The following is a 21,397-nucleotide window of genomic DNA, read 5'->3' as shown; positions in this document are numbered from 1 at the left end:
TGGCAGACAGAAACAGAACTGCTGCTATCTTTAATGAAAGTTCGCGTATGTATTTTTCTGAAAGTCCAGCAATAGCATAATGTGTATGGTTTTAAGAGGACCTACAGTGATATTTAATACATGTTTAAATAGGCCATATTTTGGAATACCACTTCTACATCTTGACGCGAAATCTGTGTACTGACACAATAAATAGTAAGGTCCTTGAATCTGGCCATACTTACATGGAATGTAATAGGGATCTTGATCTCCCTCCGATAAGGCAAAGAAACACTTCAAAATAGTATTTGTTCCCCGAAGACAGGATGGAATTAGTGTAGTAGGTCAGAGAAAGGTTTTTGAAGTGAAAATGAAAACAGAAAACCTTCTTCCAATCAAAATACGAAAGAAAAAATTCTAAAGACACAGAAGGAAACAAAATACAACGGATTCCTGCCTGGTGGATCTGAATCAGCAAAGGAAATCCTCTAAAAATGAAGTTCAGGTTTTCACTAAACCGTGGTTTTGAGTTCATAGAAGTGGATTTTAGGAGGCCCAATACTGGACCCCCAACAATACCTCTTCTGCAGTCTTTGCATCAAGATGAGATTGTAATGAAAGTTGAGAAATGGAAAAATTTTCAGAGAATGAAGAACTACACCCCTCCACTTTACCATGAGTTCCATAAAAACCACCGGAGTAGGAAGAGGAAGTGGAGTAAGATGAGGACGTAGTCAAAGAAGGGGACGATGAAGACTGAAAAATGAACAACACAACAGCAGAGCATCATGAATGTTTCCCACGAAGAATATTATTCAAGAGATACCACTACAGACACTGTGCGAGGATGGTAGAAAGTGGCTGTGCATGACATCTAGTTTGTGTTGGAACCGTGCCAATACATCTTCGTTTCTGTATTTTAATTTTATTTGCTTTTTGCATACCGTTTTTCAGGTTTTTAAAATAATTTCGCTTTTATTAGTCATATATCATTGTTTTATAATGAACATGTATTGTAGTATATGTATCATCTGTATTGTACCAAGGAAATCTTCAAAATACAGCACAGTAAATAAAATGTTCTTGCACTAGTACCTGTTTTACTCTAAAGGTTCTAATACGCAAGGAGTATAGCTATTTTTAATATACTGTATTTTTAAAAAATAATGCAGACTAACTGATCATTAGAAAAAAACTGATTTTCGTTAGTAACTCACAAAATTAGACATTTATCATTCGTATTAATCTACTCGGTTTGTACCGCTTGTACTCTCAGACCCTCATTTATGACGAATTTCATTAGCGACTATATGTATTTTGATTGTGCAGTTAAACGCCTAACTCGTTGAAGAGGTACATGCGTAACGACTGCAGGTGGAAACCAGATATTATTCTTACTGCTAGCTTTGGTGCAATCGATTGTTCTAAGAGATGAGTTACCCCAGAAAATTATTCCATGAGGCATTAAGTGTGAGTATGCAAAATATTTCAAGAGGTTCATTCCAAGGCTAGCAATTATACGAAGAGCAAAAGTGGCTGATCTTAATTGTTTGAGATGCTCAGTAATATGCTTCTTTTAGTTAAAGTTTTCATCAATATGTACACACAAAAACTGGCGCATTCTATTCTATTTACTGACTTCTGTTCTAGCACTACATCAGTCGTCCGATTGACTCCATTTGTTGTACAGAACTGAATATAATATGTTTTCTCAACATTAAGGGAACCACTTAACAATTCTTTGACAAACATCGTTAACATATATTCTGTTTCTTTCTCTCCAATGTGTTGTATTGGAACATCTGTATCGGCTCGAAAAAGTACCAGTTCTGCTTGTTGAATGTTAAGTGGAACGTAATTAACTTATATAAGAAATTGGAGTGAACCTATGGGGCTCTCTTTGTGATTCCTCCCCAGCACCCAAATGTAATACCCAAATGCACACATCACATTTTCACTCTTCAGCCAATAGGGAATCCCTCATCTGCGACGAGACTGGAAGGACAAGAAACATTCAAAATGGTATGCTGCATTCCAGCATTCATTTTGAAGATTGTCGTGAAGGAATTTTATAACTACTGAAACAAACTACAGAAAATTTACATTGAAGAGATTTATAACATCCTCTGATGAAGTAAATATACCTTTTTTCAAAACACTTAGCTGCAGATAGTCTCCAAAGAAAATCTTTATTAACATCTTGTGAGTTTCATGGACTAGATACATTTTATTCTACTTGGATGACTAGATCCACTTAGTTCTACTGTGACTGTGTGACTCTCTTCTTTGAATCTGTAATATGTGCGAAAAAAACACCACACACAATGACAATCTCGCCAGTACTTACTCTATAGCCGTTATTGTTCTTTACAGTACTTACGTGCTATAATTAAAATATCACGTAAAGAATTGACATGCAGCTAAATGAACCAAAGATAGCAGAGAGTAACGAGCCACTGCATCCCACACAGTCATAACACACCGAGCGCGTACATGCAGAACCGTTGTTCTGGCGTTGCTATACGTAACTACGAACTGTGTACAGCTAACCCTTGCAGCCGCTACTGATTACTGAGCTGTGCAGTGTTGCGTGTAACGGAGAACTGGCGCCAGAACGCAGTAGGGCAGTTATGAGTAATGTTCAGTGCTGTAAAGTAAAAACTTAAGCATAATAACTATTTCTATCTCTGTTAGCCAAATTCTTATCGAAACTACAATTGTAACAGTGACCCCTGATGATACTTTGAAATAAAGCGGGACTGATGACCATAGATGTTAAGTCCCATAGTGCTCAGAGCCATTTGAACCATTTGAAATAAAGCGGGAGACTCCAATTAAGATTTATATTAGTTATAAGAAACACTATTTTCAAGATATTATTTGTATTTTATCTCTTAGTTGAGCTAATTGGCTGAATTATATTTGATTTTTCTTGCAAGTTTCCTTTATTGTTTCACTTTTGGATGAGTACAGAGAGTACAACACTGCCCCCTCTTTACATAATAATTCGAAACATTTTCTCTGAGTGTGAAGACCGCCTTCTGCCTCTGCACTGGCGAGTACTTTCTGCCACTTGCGGCCGTGCTGCCATCGTGCGGCAGCACAGAGAACTCTCCGAGCGTAGCCTTGTTGTCGCCGAAAGAGTGCATGTCGTTCGCTCGATGGAAGACTGGAAGACAGGCTGAACGAAAGTAAGAATAGGGAGGTTAACTTGGGCAGACGGACTCATGCCAGCGACGGAAGTTATCTACAGTAGAAAAAAAAAAAAGAAAAAAAAAGCCACGCGAAGAATGACTGATTCGTTGATGCTAACGTATTACTTAAATAAAGCAAAGAAAAAAATTGTAAAAAAGGTAGGCAATAGCTTCGTGTCAGGCAACCGAAATTAAATCGCTTGTGACACTGCAAGCAGGTTTTACAAATATCTTTAGTTGGGATGTCATCTATAAAGGAGTGTGCATAATAATTACCTGCTAGTTCATTGTGCCGTGTATGGTGTAACGGATATAAAGAAAAAAATTATTTGGCAAGCTTAATAACTTACATCGCTGCTATAGGTGCAAGAAGTGATATGATTAACAGCAGTGAACCAGCGATGTGTAAGACAGGAAATAACATGGATCACAGGAACGCAACTGTTCCTACAAATTTTTATTTAGGGCGAGTAAGTTTTTAGAATCTGATGAACCGTTGATAGGTCACCCGGCTACAAACTGAAGAGCTTTCTTTCGATCATTAATCTTCCGTCTGTCAGCCCACCTGAATTCCTCTCTTGTGCCAATCTGTTCACTCCTGAGTAGCACTTGCACCATACGTCCTCAGTTAGACTATTTGTTGGATGTGTCCCAATCTCTGTCTTCCTCTACAGTTTTTACCTCCGGTAACACTTGTTCTACTGCCTACTCCCTTCTTCTTGCAGTTTTCTCCATATACTCCTTTCCCCTCCGATTCTGCAGACAACCTCGTTATTTCTCATCAGTCCACCTAATTTTCATCTTCCTTCTACAGTATCAAATTACAAACATTTCAGTTCTCACTTGCCTGCCGGAGTGGTCGATCGGTTCTAGGCGCTTCAGTCTGGAACCGCGCGACCGCTACGGTCGCAGGTTCGATACCTGCCTCGGGCATGGATGTGTGTGGTGTCTTTAGGTTAGTTATGTTTAAGTAGTTCTAAGTTCTAGGGGAATGATGACCTCAGATGTTAAGTCCCATAGTGCTCAGAGCCATTCAGTTCTCACAACACATGATTCATTACCATAGAAAGCTGTGTCCAAATGTATATTCTCATAAATTTCTGCCTCAGATCTAATATGATATTAGTAAACTTCCTTTGCCTTTCCTCACTCTTTGCTTATGTTAGTCTGTCTTTAATTACCTCCTCGCTTCGCCCGTCATGTGCTATTTTTCTTTCGAGGTTGCTCAATTCCTTAATTTCGTCTACTTTGTGAACCTCAATTTTGATGCTAAGTGCCGGCCGCGGTGGTCTCGCGGTTCTAGGCGCTCAGTCCGGAACCGCGCGACTGCTACGGTCGCAGGTTCGAATCCTGCCTCGGGCATGGATGTGTGTGATGTCCTTAGGTTAGTTAGGTTTAAGTAGTTCTAAGTTCTAGGGGACTGATGACCATAGATGTTAAGTCCCATAGTGCTCAGAGCCATTTGAACCATTTTTTTAATGCTAAGTTTGTTGTTAATCTACCTGCTACTCTTTGGTTCATAGATTGTACGGTACTAGCAAAAGACTAAATCCCTGTCTAATACCCTTTGTAATACTTCATTCTTAGTCTTCTGTTCTCGATGTTCAAAAGTGGTTCAAATGGCTCTGAGCACTATGGGCCTTAACTGCTGTGGTCATCAGTCCCCTAGAACTCAGAACTACTTAAACCTAACCAACCTAAGGACATCACAAACACCCATGCCCGAGGCAGGATTCGAACCTGCGCCCGCAGCGATCGCGCGGTTCCAGACTGTAGCGCCTAGAACCGCTCGGCCACTCCGTTCGGCTCCCGATGGTCCCTCTTGGTTACTGTTCATGGCCTATTACCTGACCAACAGCCTTGCTGCAGTGATGACACCGGTTCCCGTCAGACCACCGAAGTTAGGCTCTGTCGGGTTTGGCTAACACGTGCATGGCTCATCGCCAGGGTCTGCCGAGTGCTTTTAGCAGGCGGGGTGCACTCAGCCCTTGTGAGGCCAAGTGAGGAACTATATGATTACGAAGTAGATTCATCGGTCACGAAAACTGACAACAGGAGAGTGGTGTGCTGACCACATGCTCCTCCAATCAGTATCCGGCGACGCCTACAGGCAGAGGATGTTACGGCGGCCAGTCGGTACCGTTGGATCTTCATGGCCTGTTCGGACATTTTTTTTTTACATTACCTTTCTTTCTCTACAGCTTATACCTATCATCCCGAGAATCTCGAATCTGGTGCAACAGATAACACTGGCGAAAACTTTTTCTAAGTCGACAAATGCAATGAATGTGCTTTTATTTTCATGAAGTATTGCTTCCATTATGATGTTCAACATCAGATCTGCCTCTCTCCTCCTCTTATCTTCTCTTAAGCCAAACTGATCATCATCTAGAAACTCAGTTTTATTTTCTTCTTCTGTATAATATTGTTATTAATTTGCATGCATGAGATGTTGAATTGACTATGTGATGTTTCTCGTACTTGCTTGCCCTTGGTATCTTTGAGGATGCAAGGATGGTATTTTTCCGAAGGTCTGATGGTATTTACATGGATCTTTAGAATATGCAAACGAATTTGAATAAGCGTTTTGTTACCAAGTTCACTATGCGGCATTTTCAGATGAAAGCCAATTTTCCATGGTGAAAGACAGACTACAGCGCGTCAGGCTCGAACCCAATGAAAGGTTGGAACCTAACTGCCTTGTGCGAACCATGACACATGCTCCGTCGGTAATGGTACGGGGAGCAATGACATACCAAGGTTTTATGAGGGTTTACATCGTTCAGGGAACAATGAACCGTGATCAGTACGAAGTTATGATTCGGCACCCTTTGATGGTCACTGCATGTGATGCTTTTTCTGATTTTCCAACAAGATGTGGTTCTATGCCGTGCATCAAAAAGTTAAGTTTCGGTTATTTTATCTTTGTAATACAACTTTAGAGGATTCTGCTGTTACATATTGCCCAGATATATAATTTCAGATTCTTTCTGTCGTGACTGAATTGGGTAACAGAGAACATTCCATGGTCTGGAAATTCGCCAAACCTTAATCAAATTGAGAATTTGTGCTGACTGGTTGGGAAACGGGTTCAGAAGAAGAAGCCTGTTGGAGGTGACTGTGAAAGCGTGGCACCATGAGACTGACATCAGTACCATTAGAAAATTGATTGAAGTGAAGGCTGCTGTAAGGGCCAAGGGGGGGTCCAACAAAATACTAAGATATCATTGGATATAGCCAGAAAGCTTAAATCCAGGAAAGCAAAATCACAACACTGTTGGACACTTTTTGCCCCATGCTAAAGACAGCACTCCAGCTTTGGAAAATAGTGGCAGCTACAAAATTACTTGTAACTGTGGCAACAGGCCAATCTGGCAGGGCAGTATGTACCCACTTGAAGTAACATCAGAGAAGTTGGAAACTTAGAAAGGAAAACACTACTTTTGCAAATCACCTGCTTAAAGAAGGCTACAATCACATTCAGAAAGGAAGGAAGATGAATTATATTGAAATAACGAAAATTACTAAGCACATTACCATCAACCGAAGCTTACAAGGGAACCTCCACATCGCACCCCCCTCAGATTTAGTTATAAGTTGGCACATTGGATAGGCCTTGAAAAACTGAACACAGATCAAATCAGAAAACAGGAAGAAGTTGTGTGAAACTGTGAAAAAATAAGCAAAATATACAAACTGAGTAGTCCACGGGTCGCATAGGCAACATCATGGACAAAATGAGCTCAGGAGCGTCGTGATCCCGTGGTAGCGTGAGCAGCTGCTGAACGAGAGGTCCTTCGTTCAAGTCTTCCCTCGGATGAAAATTTTATTTTCTTTACATTTGCATAGTTATTATCTGTCCGTTCGTTCATTGACGTCTTTGTTCACTGTAATAAGTTTAGTGTCTGTGTTTTGCGACCGCATCGCAAAACCGTGCGATTAGTAGACGAAAGGACGATCCTCTCCAATGGGAACCGAAAACATTTGATCGCAAGGTCATAGGTCAATCGATTCCTCCACAGGAAATCACATCTGATATATTCTATACGACACTGGTGACGGCATGTGCGTCACATGACAGGAATATGTTGTCGATCCACCTAACTTGTACACTTGGCGAAGGGGTAAAAAAATTCTTCTACCTTGCCCGATTTAGGTTTTCTTGTAGATGTGATAATCACTCCCAAAAAAGTGATGAAAACATAAGAGTTTGTCATATAAACTGAAAATAAAAAATTAAACTTTTCACTCGATGGAAGATTTGAATCAAGGACCTTTCGCTCCGCAGCTGCTCACGTTACCACGAGACAACGGCGCTCCTGCATTTCCAATGTCCTTGACGTTGCATATCTTCCCATGAACTACTCAGTTTGTATATTTTACTTATTTTTTCACTTTTCCACACAACTTCTTCCTGTTTTCTCAATTGATCTGTTTTCAGTTTTTCAAGGCCTATCCACTGTGCCAACTTATAACTAAATCTGAGGGGGGTGCGATGGGGAGGTTCCCTTGTTAGTACTGAATGTCCAGATACAGTTCCATTACTCGCCACTTCTAGCTACAGATACTAGCCTACTCATAATCCTGTCCAGGCTATGTTGTAAATTACCGCTCTTACTCACATGCCTAATTTTCATTTATTTCAGTTCCTATAAGTTCTTTCGATATGTTAAAAAAATTTACTTTGTGTAATAAACGCTGCTTTCCCGAATTGCTTAATATCACTATTACATCTTATCAGTTTGTAACTGAGGAACTATTAAAGACAAGCATATTTTGTTCAGCGACATCTTTGGAACACGTCACCGAAGTTTATTGTTGAATTATTTTCTTATATGTACAACCGTTGTAGTTTGTCTACACTTCATTAGTTAATTTGTCACATATTTTATCTTAGTTAAGTAATCTTACACCGCATTCACACTGAAATAACCCCTCTTGTTTTATTCCTAACATTGTTTTTCGTCTCTGAAAATTGAGATACTCTGTAGATGCACTAGTTTAAAATCTTTGATCTACCAAAATTTCACTGCATCACATACTTATCTTTATACCTTATGATAAGGTGACAGCCGAAAACTGGTTCACATATTGTTGTTGTTGTTGTGGTTTTCAGTCCTGAGACTGGTTTGATGCAGCTCTCCATGTTACTCTATCCTGTACAAGCTTCTTCATCTCCCAGTACCTACTGCCCTTCTGAATCTGCTTAGTGTATTCATCTCTTGGTCTCCCTCTACGATTTTTACCCTCCACGCTGCCCTCCAATGCCAAATTTGTGATCCCTTGATGCCTCAAAACATGTCCTACCAACCGGTCCCTTCTTTTTGTCAAGTTGTGCCAAAAACTCCTCTTCTCCCCAATTCTATTCAATACCTCCTCATTAGTTATGTGATCTACCCATCGAAACTTCAGCATTCTTCTGTAGCACCACATTTCGAAAGTTTCTATTTTCTTCTTGACCAAACTATTTATCATCCATGTTTCACTTCCATACATGGCTACACTCCATACAAATACTTTCAGAAACGACTTCCTGACATTTAAATCTATACTCGATGTTAAAAAACTTTTCTTCTTCAGAAACGCTTTCCTTGCCATTGCCAGTCTACATTTTATATCCTCTCTATTTCGACCATCATCGGTTATTTTGCTCTCCAAATAACAATACTCCTTTACTGCTTTAAGTATTTCATTTCCGAAACTAATTCTTTCAGCGTCACCCGACTTAATTCGACTACATTCCATTATCCTCGTTTTGCTATTGTTGATGTTCATCTTGTACCCTCCATTCAAGACACTGTCCCTTCCGTTCAACTGCTCGTCGGAGAATTTTTCTTTTGTTTCCTTTACTGCTTGCTCAATATACAGATTGAATAACATCGGGGATAGGCTACAATCCTGTCTCACTCCGTTCCCAACCACTGCTTCCCTTTCATGTCCCTCGACTCTTATAACTGCCATCTGGTTTCTGTAAAAATTGTAAATTGCCTTTCGCTCCCTGTATTTTACCCCTGCCACCTTTAGAATTTGAGTGAGAGTATTCCACTCAACATTGTCAAAAGCTTTCTCTAAGTCTACAAATGCTAGAAACGTAGCTTTGCCTTTCCTTAATCTTTCTTCTAAGATACGTCGTAGGGTCAGTTTTGCCTCACGTGTTCCAATATTTCTACGGAATACAAACTGATCTTCCCCGAGGTCGGCTTCTACCAGGTTTTCCATTCGTCTGTAAAGAATTCGCTTTAGTATTTTGCAGCTGTGACTTATTAAACTGATAATTCGGTTCACATAACAAATAATAACTATTGTTCTGTGTGTTTCATTCATAATTTATAAAATACTCTCCGAAGAACTGCTGGAACAGTCAAACAGTGCAAGATCATTTAGAGTATGAATACTGAATATACACCTGTGACACACAATATTTTACTCTATGACCAAATTAAATCGAAATATCATCAAAATATTTAATGTTATCGTCAGTGACATGGGATGTCACTGCACTGATATGTACATACTACTGATGTATTTCCTTGAATTACAATATTAGAAACGATTTTGTCATTCATTAAAACGATTCTGCTCATTTGTGGACTATCTTTCTTTGATAAATATTTGAAATTTCAGAGACGAATGGGTTTTGAGATGTTCTCTACCAGCTTCTCAAAATTCTATAGGCAATAGTTCACAACAGTAGTGTACACAATGCTTTTAGCAGTTCGTAAGTAACGTTATCTCGTATGTTTTCTGCCTTAGTTGATCACAGGCATTAATCTCTGGCTCTAAAACGGAATCGTCTTACATAATGTACCAAGTTCAAGCGTGATACGTAAACTGACGTGTCAACAGGAGTTTTGTATTAGAATAAGTGAATTATTGTCGTATTTTTACATCAAGAACTTCGTAAGGCCCAATTCACAGTTAACTACAGTTGGTCACGGAGGTATTAAGCGTTTTTACAAGCAAGGTATTATTTTTCTCCAATGAGATTGGACCTGATTTATGTAGGAAAGAGGACGGTGGCTTGCGCAACTTACCTCAGGCTGTAGGATCCATTCCTTGAGAGGTGCCGTCTCGCACACGTAGCAATCCCAGGGGTTGTCGTGCAGGACTACGGCATGCGAGGCAGACCGCCGGAGGCGTCTTGCATCTGAGCGGGGCAGCGTCTGTAGCTGGTTCCAGCTCAGGTTGAGCCACTCTGTCCACGGCTCCTCCGCCGGCCTGGTGGGCGCAAACACACAAAGCAGCACAAGGTATTGACCAGGGCACAGCGTCAACAGCTTCTCTGCCAGACTGCCGGGCACAGACACAGAGGAGCAATTGCTATTGACTAGACAATTGTGTCAACAGCTCCTTTGCCAGACTGCTGGCCACAAATACAAAGGGGCGCCAGGTACGGACCAGATAAATTCATCAACAGCTCCTTCGCCAGTCTGCTGGGCACAAAAAACAAAGTAGTGCAGTCAGTGACCACGACTGCAAAAACAGCTCCTTCAACAGACTGCCGGGCACAAACACAAAGGTGTGCCGAAAATGACCACAGAATTATGTCAACAACTCCTTCACTAGACTGTCGAGAACAAACTCAAAGGAGTGTCAGTTAGTAACCAGACATCTGCACCAACATCTTTCTTACCAGACAGCTGGACATAAACACAAAAGAGGACATGCAGTCGCAAGACAACTGCATCAACAGCACCTTCAGCAAACACAAAGGGACACAATCTTGCATAGGCATCCACATTCACCAAACTAATGGCCACAAACACAAAGCAATGCTGGATAGTGGGCAGCTAGCTACATTGTCGTGCATGAAACAAGTGTGTGTTGTTTAGGGGCACTCAACGGCGACGTCATCAGACTGCATGAAACAAACATGGGCAGGTACCATATAAATATTTCAGCTTCTGTAAAGGCTCGAGAGAGATTTCCCGATTGACAAACTGGTATTTATACAATTTTTTCTAGAACTACTCAAATCCAAATATGGTTCTTTGGCTACAGAGTGAGCACAGAGCCACGCTCAGACATACATACAGACAAGGTTTACATGGATATTACAAACTGTAGTTGCTAAAATGCGTGCTAAAATCTGCACAAAATATTGCAAAAATAAGAATACTTGAGTTCATTAATATGTGCTGGCAAAGTACTATATACCTGAAGAATGGAATATAGCTCACATATACCCAGTTAAATACGATGAACGTTGGGAAACAAAGTCCACAGAGATACTCTACTAAAGTAATATAAGGTTACGGCTATACCAGTATTACTCCCTGGATTACAAAACTGGACTCCTAAGAAGATAGACGAAAAAAGAATAGAAGCATGTAAAATGAATTTCTATAGGTACGTGGCTGGATATAGTTCGACAGGCAAAAACAGAAATGGTTACATCCGAGATTCACTGAATATGCAAAACATAGTTAGCATAATAAATATCAGTTAAGATAGAAAGAACGTATAGACCACATGCAATAATTTCCAAAGCCTTGAAACAATACAATCCAAGAGGCAAGAAGATCCTTAGGAAGACGAATAAAGAGATGGCTGGACTAGTTTTTAAGGAGACAGAACGGACCAAAACGCCCAATCATTGATGTAGATGACGCTGATGACCTAATGTAAGCAGGTTGTGTACGTCTGTCTCCGTAAGTGCATCGTTTCACATGGCACAGCTCCCATCGGTTGCGTCATGTGAGGGGTCAGTGACCTCAAGTCATGTGTAGAGAGGACTGTAGTTTCTGAACGTGGCGATATTTCAAAATCACGATGTTGCAATAAATATTTTTCGCCAACCATATTGCATTGTGTGGCCTTACAGCACGGAAGGATACTGCGCAAGCTTCTGTGGCACTTTGACTCATAGTGAAGGTAAATCAATTAACATAGAAGGCAATATGATTTCTGTTATTCTATGGGAACAAATAAAGTTTTCCCAGTACATGGCGTAAAGACGAAGACGTTGTACATGCTGTGACTGCTACTTTCGCTCGAAAGTGAAATACAGTTGCAGGACCCGGGAAAGGCCATAAAAAGAAACACCAGGGCTCCCTCTGTCCTCTCTACACATGGCTTGGTGTCACTGACCCGTCACATGACACAACCGATGGGGGAGTTTTGTAGGGTGTCCTTCCCTCCTTTTCATGAAGGTTGTCTCCTCTAGGAGAGTTGACTTCCCTACACCTACGAGCGCCCTCCCTCTGCCCCCCCCCCCTGCTCCCTGCCCCCTATGTTGTGGACTGCCCTTCGTCTGACTGCTGCCCAAGAGACCTGTCTGGCTTTGGTGACCCTGCCAGGAGCTTAAGCTCCCGCTAGAAAAGCTCACTGGGTGATAGTAGAGTGCACAAACCTCCTCACCAATGGTAAGGCGGCAGTTCCTGAGAAGTTATGTTCAGCAGAAAATTAATTTCTCATGCAGAGGTAACATTCAAGTACATCTACAGCTGTACGCAAGCCACTGTACGGTTTGTTTCGAGGGTGTACACCTGGTAGGGTAGCTGTGGTGAGTACATCTGATACCACTATTTTTTTATCCTTTCATATTCCATTCACGGATGGAGCATGGGGAGAATGACCGTCGCTGAAGCTCTGTATGAGCTCTAATTTATCTGATGGTATACCTAGACACAGTGGGAAGAATTAAAATGTTGCCTGACTGTTGCTGCAACGTGATCTCTCGGAATCACAATAGCAAACCTGTCCGTGATGCATTACGTGTCTTTTATAACGTCAGCCACTGTACTTTGCTGGGCATTTGCATAACGGTCTCGCTCAGAGTAAACGATTCCGTGGCGAAACTCGCCCATCTTCTTTGGATATTCCCTATTTTTTTCTATTAATCTACATCTACATCTACATCTATACTCCGCGAGCCACCTTACGGTGTGTGGCGGAGGGTACTTATTGTACCACTATCTGATCCCCCCTTCCCTGTTCCATTCACGAATTGTGCGTGGGAAGAACGACTGCTTGTAAGTCTCCGTATTTGCTCTAATTTCTCGGATCTTTTCGTTGTGATCATTACGCGAGATATATGTGGGCGGTAGTAATATGTTGCCCATCTCTTCCCGGAATGTGCTCTCTCGTAATTTCGATAATAAACCTCTCCGTATTGCGTAACGCCTTTCTTGAAGTGTCCGCCACTGGAGCTTGTTCAGCATCTCCGTAACGCTCTCGCGCTGACTAAATGTCCCCATGACGAATCGCGCTGCTTTTCGCTGGATCATGTCTATCTATTCTATTAATCCAACCTGGTAAGGGTCCCATACTGATGAGCAATACTCAAGAATCGGACGAACAAGCGTTTTGTAAGCTACTTCTTTCGTCGATGAGTCACATTTTCTTAGAATTCTTCCTATGAATCTCAACCTGGCGCCTGCTTTTCCCACTATTTGTTTTATGTGATCATTCCACTTCAGATCGCTCCGGATAGTAACTCCTAAGTATTTTACGGTCGTTACCGCTTCCAATGATTTACCACCTATGGCATAATCGTACTGGAATGGATTTCTGCCCCTATGTATGCGCATTATATTACATTTATCTACGTTTAGGGAAAGCTGCCAGCTGTCGCACCATTCATTAATCCTCTGCAGGTCTTCCTGGAGTACGTACGAGTCTTCTGATGTTGCTACTTTCTTGTAGACAACCGTGTCATCTGAAAATAGCCTCACGGAGCTACCGATGTTGTCAACTAAGTCATTTATGTATATTGTAAACAATAAAGGTCCTATCACGCTTCCTTGCGGTACTCCCGAAATTACCTCTACCTCTACATCTGCAGATTTTGATCCAGCTTGGTTTGGGACTCAGACTGATAAACAATACTCAAGAATCGGCCCAACAAATGCTTTATCAGGCATTCCTTTTGTGGATAAGTTACGCTGCCAGAAAAGATAAGAAAAGGACCTGGAAGACATGGTCAAATGTCAAAAACACTTCGTACACATACACGCTACCTACAGGTATGCAAATGTCTGGAGATGCAATTTTTTGTGACAGTTAAAACGGCCACCAGACTGCATTGGCGTTATCCGTGTGTACTGTTGTTACCGGACCTGGTAGGGTATATAAGGGGCGTGAATAGCGTCAGATGTTGAGTGGTTACTTTGAAGGACAAGGGGATGCCGTGTATGTGTGTAGCGTTATCAGCACCTAGCGGACTTGAAAGGGGCCTCATTGTGGGTCTCCGTTCTCCTGGCTGGTCGAATCGTGCAATATAATTTTATGGAGCACTGTGGGATGTGATAGTGGCCTGATATTAGATCGCATGGGAATATGAGGGCTGACATTCTTGTCATCAGGATACCAGTCAAACATGTCATGCCACCAGAAGGGAAGATCGCTGTATCGTGCACCAAGCACAGTGCAACCCCTTCACATCTCCATTTATCATAGGAGAACGAGTAATCCACAGGGTACCGTTAACAACACACCATAAGAGACTGATTTTGGAGTGGTATCAAGACTAGGAAGCATGAACTATGGGTTAAAGGAGTCACACTATGCTCAGTGATGAATCACTGTTCTGCGCTACCCCAGACGACATGCTTCGCTTTTGTAACCTTCCTGGCCTAAACCTAAGGTAACTCAATGCCCCCTACCCCCAGACAAATAGTACACTACTGGCCATTAAAAGTGCTACACCACGAAGATAACGTGCTACAGACGCGAAATTTAACGGACCGGAAGAAGATGCTGTGATATGCAAATGATTAGCTTTTCAGAGCATTCACATAAGATTGGAGCCGGTGGCGACACCTACAACGTGCTGACATGAGGAAAGATCCCAATCGATTTCTCAAACAGCAGTTGACCGGCGTTGCCTGGTGAAACGTTGTTGTGATGCCTCGTGTAAGGAGGAGAAATGCGTACCATCACGTTTCCGACTTTGATAAAGATCGAATTTAGCCTATCGCGATTGCGGTTTATCGTATCGCGACATTGCTGCTCGCGTTGGTCGAGATACAATGACTGTTAGCAGAATATGGAATCGGTGGGTTCACGAGGGTAATACGGAATGCCGTGCTGGATCCCAACGGCCTCGTATCACTAGCAGTCGAGATGATAGGCATCTTATCCGCATGGCTGTAACGGATTGTGCAGCCACGTCTAGATACCTGAGTCAACAGATGGGGACGTTTGCAAGACAACAACCATCTGCACGAACAGTTCGACAACGTTTGCAGCAGCATGGACTATCATCTCGGAGACCATGGCTGCGGTTACCCTTGACACTGCATCACAGACAGGAGCGCCTGCGATGGTGTACTCAGCGACGAACCTGGGTGCACGAATGGCAAAACGTCATTTTTTTCGGATGAATCCCGGTTCTGTTTACATCATCATGATAGTCGCATCCGTGTTTGGCAACATCGTCGCGAACGCACATTGGAAGCGTGTATTCGTCATCGCTATACTGGCGTACCACCCGGCGTGATGGTATGGGGTGCCATTGGTTGCACGTCTCGGTCACCTCTTGTTCGCATTGACGGCACTTTGAACAGTGGATGTTACATTTCAGATGTGTTACGATCCGTGGCTCTACCCTTTATTCGATCCCTGCGAAACCCTACATTCCAGCAGGATAATGCACGACCGCATGTTCCAGGTCGTACACGGGCCTTTCTGGATACAGAAAATGTTCAACTGCTGCCCTGGCCAGTGCATTCTCCTGATCTCTCACCAATCGAAAACGTCTGGTCAATGGTGGCCGAGCAACTAGCTCGTCACAATACGCCAGTCACACTACTCTCGATATACTGTGGTATCGTTTGAAGCTGCATGGGCAGCTGTACCTGTACACGCCATCCGAGCTCTGTTTGACTCAATTCCCAGGCGTATCAAGGCCGTTATTACGGCCAGAGGTGGTTGTTCTGGGTACTGATTTCTCAGGATCTGTACACCAAAATTGCGTGAAAGTGTAATCACAAGTCAGTTCTAGTACAATATATTTGTCCAATGAATACCCGTTTATCATCTGCATTTCTTCTTGGTGTAGCAATTTTAATGGCCAGTAGTGTATGTGTGAGGGTGTGTTTGTGTGTATGTGTACACCATCCCCTGCCGCAGTACCCCTGCCAATTTGTGTCTCCACAGCAGCTAGTCGTGTGCTGTTATCTGTGCTGTAATCGCGTTTCCAGCCGTCTGCCACCTGCCACCTCCACCTGCACCCCTCACTCTTCCACGAGCCGCTAGACGCTTCCGCCGACCCTCTCCGTGCCTCCCACGCCTCGCCATCCCTCACTACACCGTTCCCCACACCCTCACCTCACTCCCGTACACTTACCGTGGACCAGGAAAGAGCTGGTAGTCGACTGAGCACAATGTAGGGAGTCAGGCATGTGCATGTGAGTGAGTGTGTGTATTATTTTCCTACAAATTGGAAAAAGGAAATTATTCCGAGAATTATCGAATCTCTGTACCTTTCTCTGAGTCATCTCTTCTATTTCTGAATGATTTGTAATTCTCAAACAGAATTTCCCACACATTATTATACTTCCTAGTGGCTCACTTCCATCCAAACCTGTGTCGTCTGTCCTTCGTTACTGTCTCCCTTATTCATCTCCTCTCTATTGTCCGTTCGTTTTTTCCTATTATATTTCTTCCCTCTTGCCTTTGTGACACACTCATCAACGGCCGCGACACTCGTGGTCTGACGTGAATTATGTTGCACCTTATAATATCGACCGCGACCGTTACGACAGCCGCTCACGCAACTCCACATATCATGCGACTCCCGATAACCGCATAAAACACTTCTAGTAACCCAAAATTCTACCTCCCTCACAGATCGCTCCCGATTTTCCGGTCCTTGTTTCCTTTTTATCTTGTATGCGTGACGATAAATCATGCGCGATCGAATTTATTGTGATTAGGTATACCCCCTCACAATACTAACTCCTGGTCCCAATACAATTCCTTTGATTCCTTACACCCATCAACGTTATTCAACTCCCCCTGCAACCACATGACACCTTTATTCGCCATTTCCAATGCCAACTTCTTTCCCAGTGGTATCAGCCCCCACCCCTTCCCCACCCTCCTCTTAATAGACTCCTGCTCTAATTGTCTGCACAAAATAAGAAGTTTCCCTATTTTTAATCATAACCTTGTACTATATTCTGTGCCATAAAGCTAAGCCATGGAATTCTTTCTCCTCCCCCCCTCCCCCCCAATGTCATAAGCAAAAAAAAATCCCTATTTCTGGATCTCACTACTTCTCTGGCAATGACATTCACCTTTGCAGATGACACCAGTCCTTTCCCTCACAAACCTGATTCTACAAAACACTTCCCCCTGGCACAGGCATCCCTGAACCACCTCCATTTCCTCTACAAAATGCTCTTACTATGAAATCCCCCCTACCTACACCTCATCACCCAAAATGATATCCTGACACTCCAACACCTTGAAAAACATTTCAGGCACCACCTCCACAACCTGTCCAGCCTGCTGACATCCTCCTCTTCCTTGGAGTACCACTATCCAACCCCCATCCTACGTGATTTGTGTTCCTACATCACATAGCACCCTGACCTTGCCTAGCTGACCATTTCAACCTACCACATTCTCCAAAACCCCTACCAACACTCCACGAAACCCAGAGCAAAAGCAATTACGGAGCACTGTTGTTAACCGCTCCACTAAAACCATCAGCCCCACAGAAGTGTCAGTCCCATCCAAAGGCCTCACATTCAGCCCTACTCCCAGGTTTAACTATGTTGGACTTGCAAAAGACCTACACTCCTTCTCCCACTCCCTTCTATGCCACCAACATCTCCAACCAAAGCCAGTCGAATGCCAACATTGACCCCTGCGTGTCCCATTTCATAACAACATCCAAACATGGTGCTCCCGTATTCCCACCTAACCATCCCATGGTCATCTTCAAGGAATTCCTTACTTTCAATATGGCCTCACCATTCTTTTACAGCTCTCTCCCTAAGAAAGGATTGCCCTACAGAACCTAAAAATGGATCCTGACCAGATCATCCTTCTGGCAGGCAAAGGTTACATCATTGTTGTGATGAATGAAAGTGACTACCTGGTGGAGGGCCTCTACCAGATGCCTGACACCTCCACTAACATGTTCTGCCAAAGTGATCACATTCCAAAAGTCCAACACAACCTCCATTCCCTGCTAAATCCCTTAGGTGATTCCCAGAACCTCTCTCCTGAATATATCTTCCTACTCATCTCAACAGCAGCCCACACACCTACCTTCTACATATTTCCCATAATCCACAAACCTAACAGTCCTAGGCACCCCATTATGGGTGGTTACAGCGCCCCACCAAAAGAAAATCAGCCATTGTTGATCAACATTTCCAACCATTGCCCAAAACCTAGCCTCCCACATTAAACATACCAACCTGCACTGGCTCTCCACCATCCTCACAATCTTGGCTCCCAGATCCCTACTTGTCACTATTGATGCAACCTCCCTATACAGCAACATCGCTCATGCCCATGGCCTTGCTGTGATTGAAGACTATCTCTCCGAGTGTCCTACAGATTCCAAACCAGCACTTCATTCCTTGTACACCTAACCAACTACATCCTAACTCATAACTACTTCACCTTTGAATGGTATATAAACAAATTTGTGGCGCAGCCATGGACACCTGCATAGCACCCTCATACGCCAACCTCTTCATGGGCCACCTATACGAAACATTCCTAGCTCCAAAAACCCTAAGCCCCTGGACTGGTTCATGTTTATTGATGATATCTTTGTAATCTGGACCCGAGTCCAGGATACTTTATCTTCATTAATCCTCAACTTCAACACCTTCCTAGATGTTGATCCCATCCTCTCAGGCCACATAAAACACACCAATTACCAACAGTACCTGCACTGTGAAATCACACCAAAAGATCCCTCCCACACAGCTTGGCCACACATAGTAGACACATCTGCATTGATGAGAACTCCCACACCCAGTCTGCTGAATGCCTCACAAAGGTCTTCATAGACAGGCAATACCCCCTCCCCCCAGGTCTAATTCACAAACAGATCTCCCGTGTCATATCCTCATACACACCTGATCCTCACATCCATCCCAAGAACCAACCACAAAGAAGCGCTCCCCTTGTCACCCAATACCACCCCAGACTGGATTTTCTGAACCACATCCTTCATCAGGGTTGTCCACCTTCATGCCCTGAAATGATGGAAATCCTACTGGAGATATTTCCAACCCTTCCCAAAATGGTGTTCTGCCGCCTACCCAACCTCCACAACATCCTAGCCTATTCCTATACCACTCCCTCCCCCAGTTCCTTGCCATAGGGCTGATACCCCTGAGGAAGATGCATTTGCAAGGCCTGCCCAATACACTGACCCAGCATGATCCACTCTGGTCCTGTGAGAGGCTTATCCTACTCCATCAGAGGCAGGCCACCTGTGAAAGCAGAGCTACAACCACTGCACAGCATTTTATGTTGCTATCACAGCCGACGAGATCTCAACTAGAATGAATAGCCACCGCCAAACTGTTACCAAACACAATGAGGACCACCCAATGGCACAACATGTAGCAGAGCACAACATGTGAGATTTCAATAGCTGCTTCACAATCTGTGCAATCTGGATCGCTCCCACTGCCATCAGCTTTTCTTAGTTGCACAGATGGGAGCTATTCTTACAGCACATTGTTTGCTCCTGTAACCTTCCTGGACCACATCAAAGGTAACTCACTCCCTCCCCCAATCCTTCACCCAATAGTGTGTGTGTGTGTGTGTGTGTGTGTGTGTGTGTGTGTGTGCGCGTACACCATCTCGTGCCCCGAGGAGTACCCAGGCCCAATTAGTGTTCCTACATCACATAGTTGTGTGCTGTTATCTCATTCCCTAGTCTGTGAAATCATTTGTGCAGCCGTCTGCCGTCTGGTCCCTGCACCTGTACTCCTAACTAGTCCAGAGATGGCTCCTCACTCTCCCACGAGCCACTAGGCACTTTCCACCAACCCTCTCCCTGCGTTCCACTTCACTCCATCCTCATCCCACCCGACCTCATACCCCATCTCACTTCAGTACACTCACTATGGGCCAGATATGAGCTGACAGTCGACTGAGCACAGGCGTATGCATTTGAGTGTGTGTGTGTGCCTTGTTTTCTTACAGTTTTTGAAAAAGAAGTGTATTGCGAAAGCCATCGAGTGGCAGTATCTTTTGTTTGTGTACCTGTCGTCTATACAGCACTTCTGCCTTTGAGTGAGTCGACTCCATCTGCATTACACTACACTACACACACACTCATGACATTACCTACACTTAACATGCTATTCTCATACTTCGCGAAGGAATGGTGCCTTTGGCGCGAAAGACAAGGAAAACGATTCTAATTAGGTGGCTGAACCTTCCTTTTGCGGGTTCCCAGTCATTCGCACCGCACGAATTTACGACTTCGGTTTTTAGCAAGCACATCGGGATTTTCAGGATCTAACGCGCCTGTTGTCAGAATTTGGCACGAGACACCTCAGGAGTCGTCCAAGAACTCTGTTAATCAGTGCCAAAGCGAATAAGTGCTTGCATAAGGGCCAGAGGGGGATCTACGAGTTATTGGTTTGCTCAATTTGTTCTCTATGTCTTGGATAAAACAACCACTTTTTCGAGATTGTAGTTATTTGTTTGTCTGTACATGTATAACACATTAACCGATTTCTGTCCAGATCGGCTAATTCTTCCGTGATGCGTCTCTTTTTTTATTGTTTTAGACCTTTTTCATGGCTTGTGCGTAAAGAGATTACAGTCCCACAGGTTAGCAGGTTTTTTAGTTATTACCTCGAAACTTGCATATAAAAGTCTTACAGCTTTCTGCCTAAACATTGTGTTTCACGTTATTTAATCTTAAAATCAGGGAATCCTCGTCTGGAAACCCTGGGCGAGTGACTCACTTGTCGCCGCGCAGCACGTCGACGGGCTGGTCTATGAGGTTGTCGGCCAGGTCGACGAGCAGCAGCGGCGGCCCGGCCGCGTGCAGCGTGAGCCGCAGGGTGGCGGTCAGCTGGTTGCGGTGCAGCAGCAGGCGGCGCAGCGCGGGCGGCAGCGGCGGCGGCAGCTGCTCCAGGCCGTTCCGCGACAGGTCCAGCACCTGCAGGCCGGCGGGCAGCGACAGCTGCTCCGGCAGCGCCCTCAGCCCGCAGCCAGCCAGGCTCAGCTCGCGCAGCGCCGCCAGCGAGCCTGCCGACAAACACGCCGTTCCGCACCTGCATCAC

General features: G+C 43.7%; 1 protein-coding gene across 1 annotated transcript in view; it reads right to left on the bottom strand.

Annotated features, from left to right (window-relative positions):
• LOC126252165 (toll-like receptor 2) overlaps nucleotides 1-21,174 on the bottom strand; it is a 167,515-nt gene extending 146,341 nt beyond the window's left edge. The window contains exons 1-2 of the mRNA XM_049953033.1: nucleotides 21,077-21,174; nucleotides 10,208-10,391 (exon numbers count right to left, since the gene is read on the bottom strand). The gene's annotated coding sequence lies outside the window, so the exon portion shown is untranslated. The remainder of the gene's footprint in view (nucleotides 1-10,207; nucleotides 10,392-21,076) is intronic.
• Nucleotides 21,175-21,397: the final 223 nt, after the last annotated feature.

This window comes from Schistocerca nitens, chromosome 4 (genome assembly GCF_023898315.1).
Source record: "Schistocerca nitens isolate TAMUIC-IGC-003100 chromosome 4, iqSchNite1.1, whole genome shotgun sequence".
Lineage (NCBI taxonomy): Eukaryota > Metazoa > Arthropoda > Insecta > Orthoptera > Acrididae > Schistocerca > Schistocerca nitens.
This window is presented reverse-complemented; position numbering and strand designations above follow the sequence as displayed.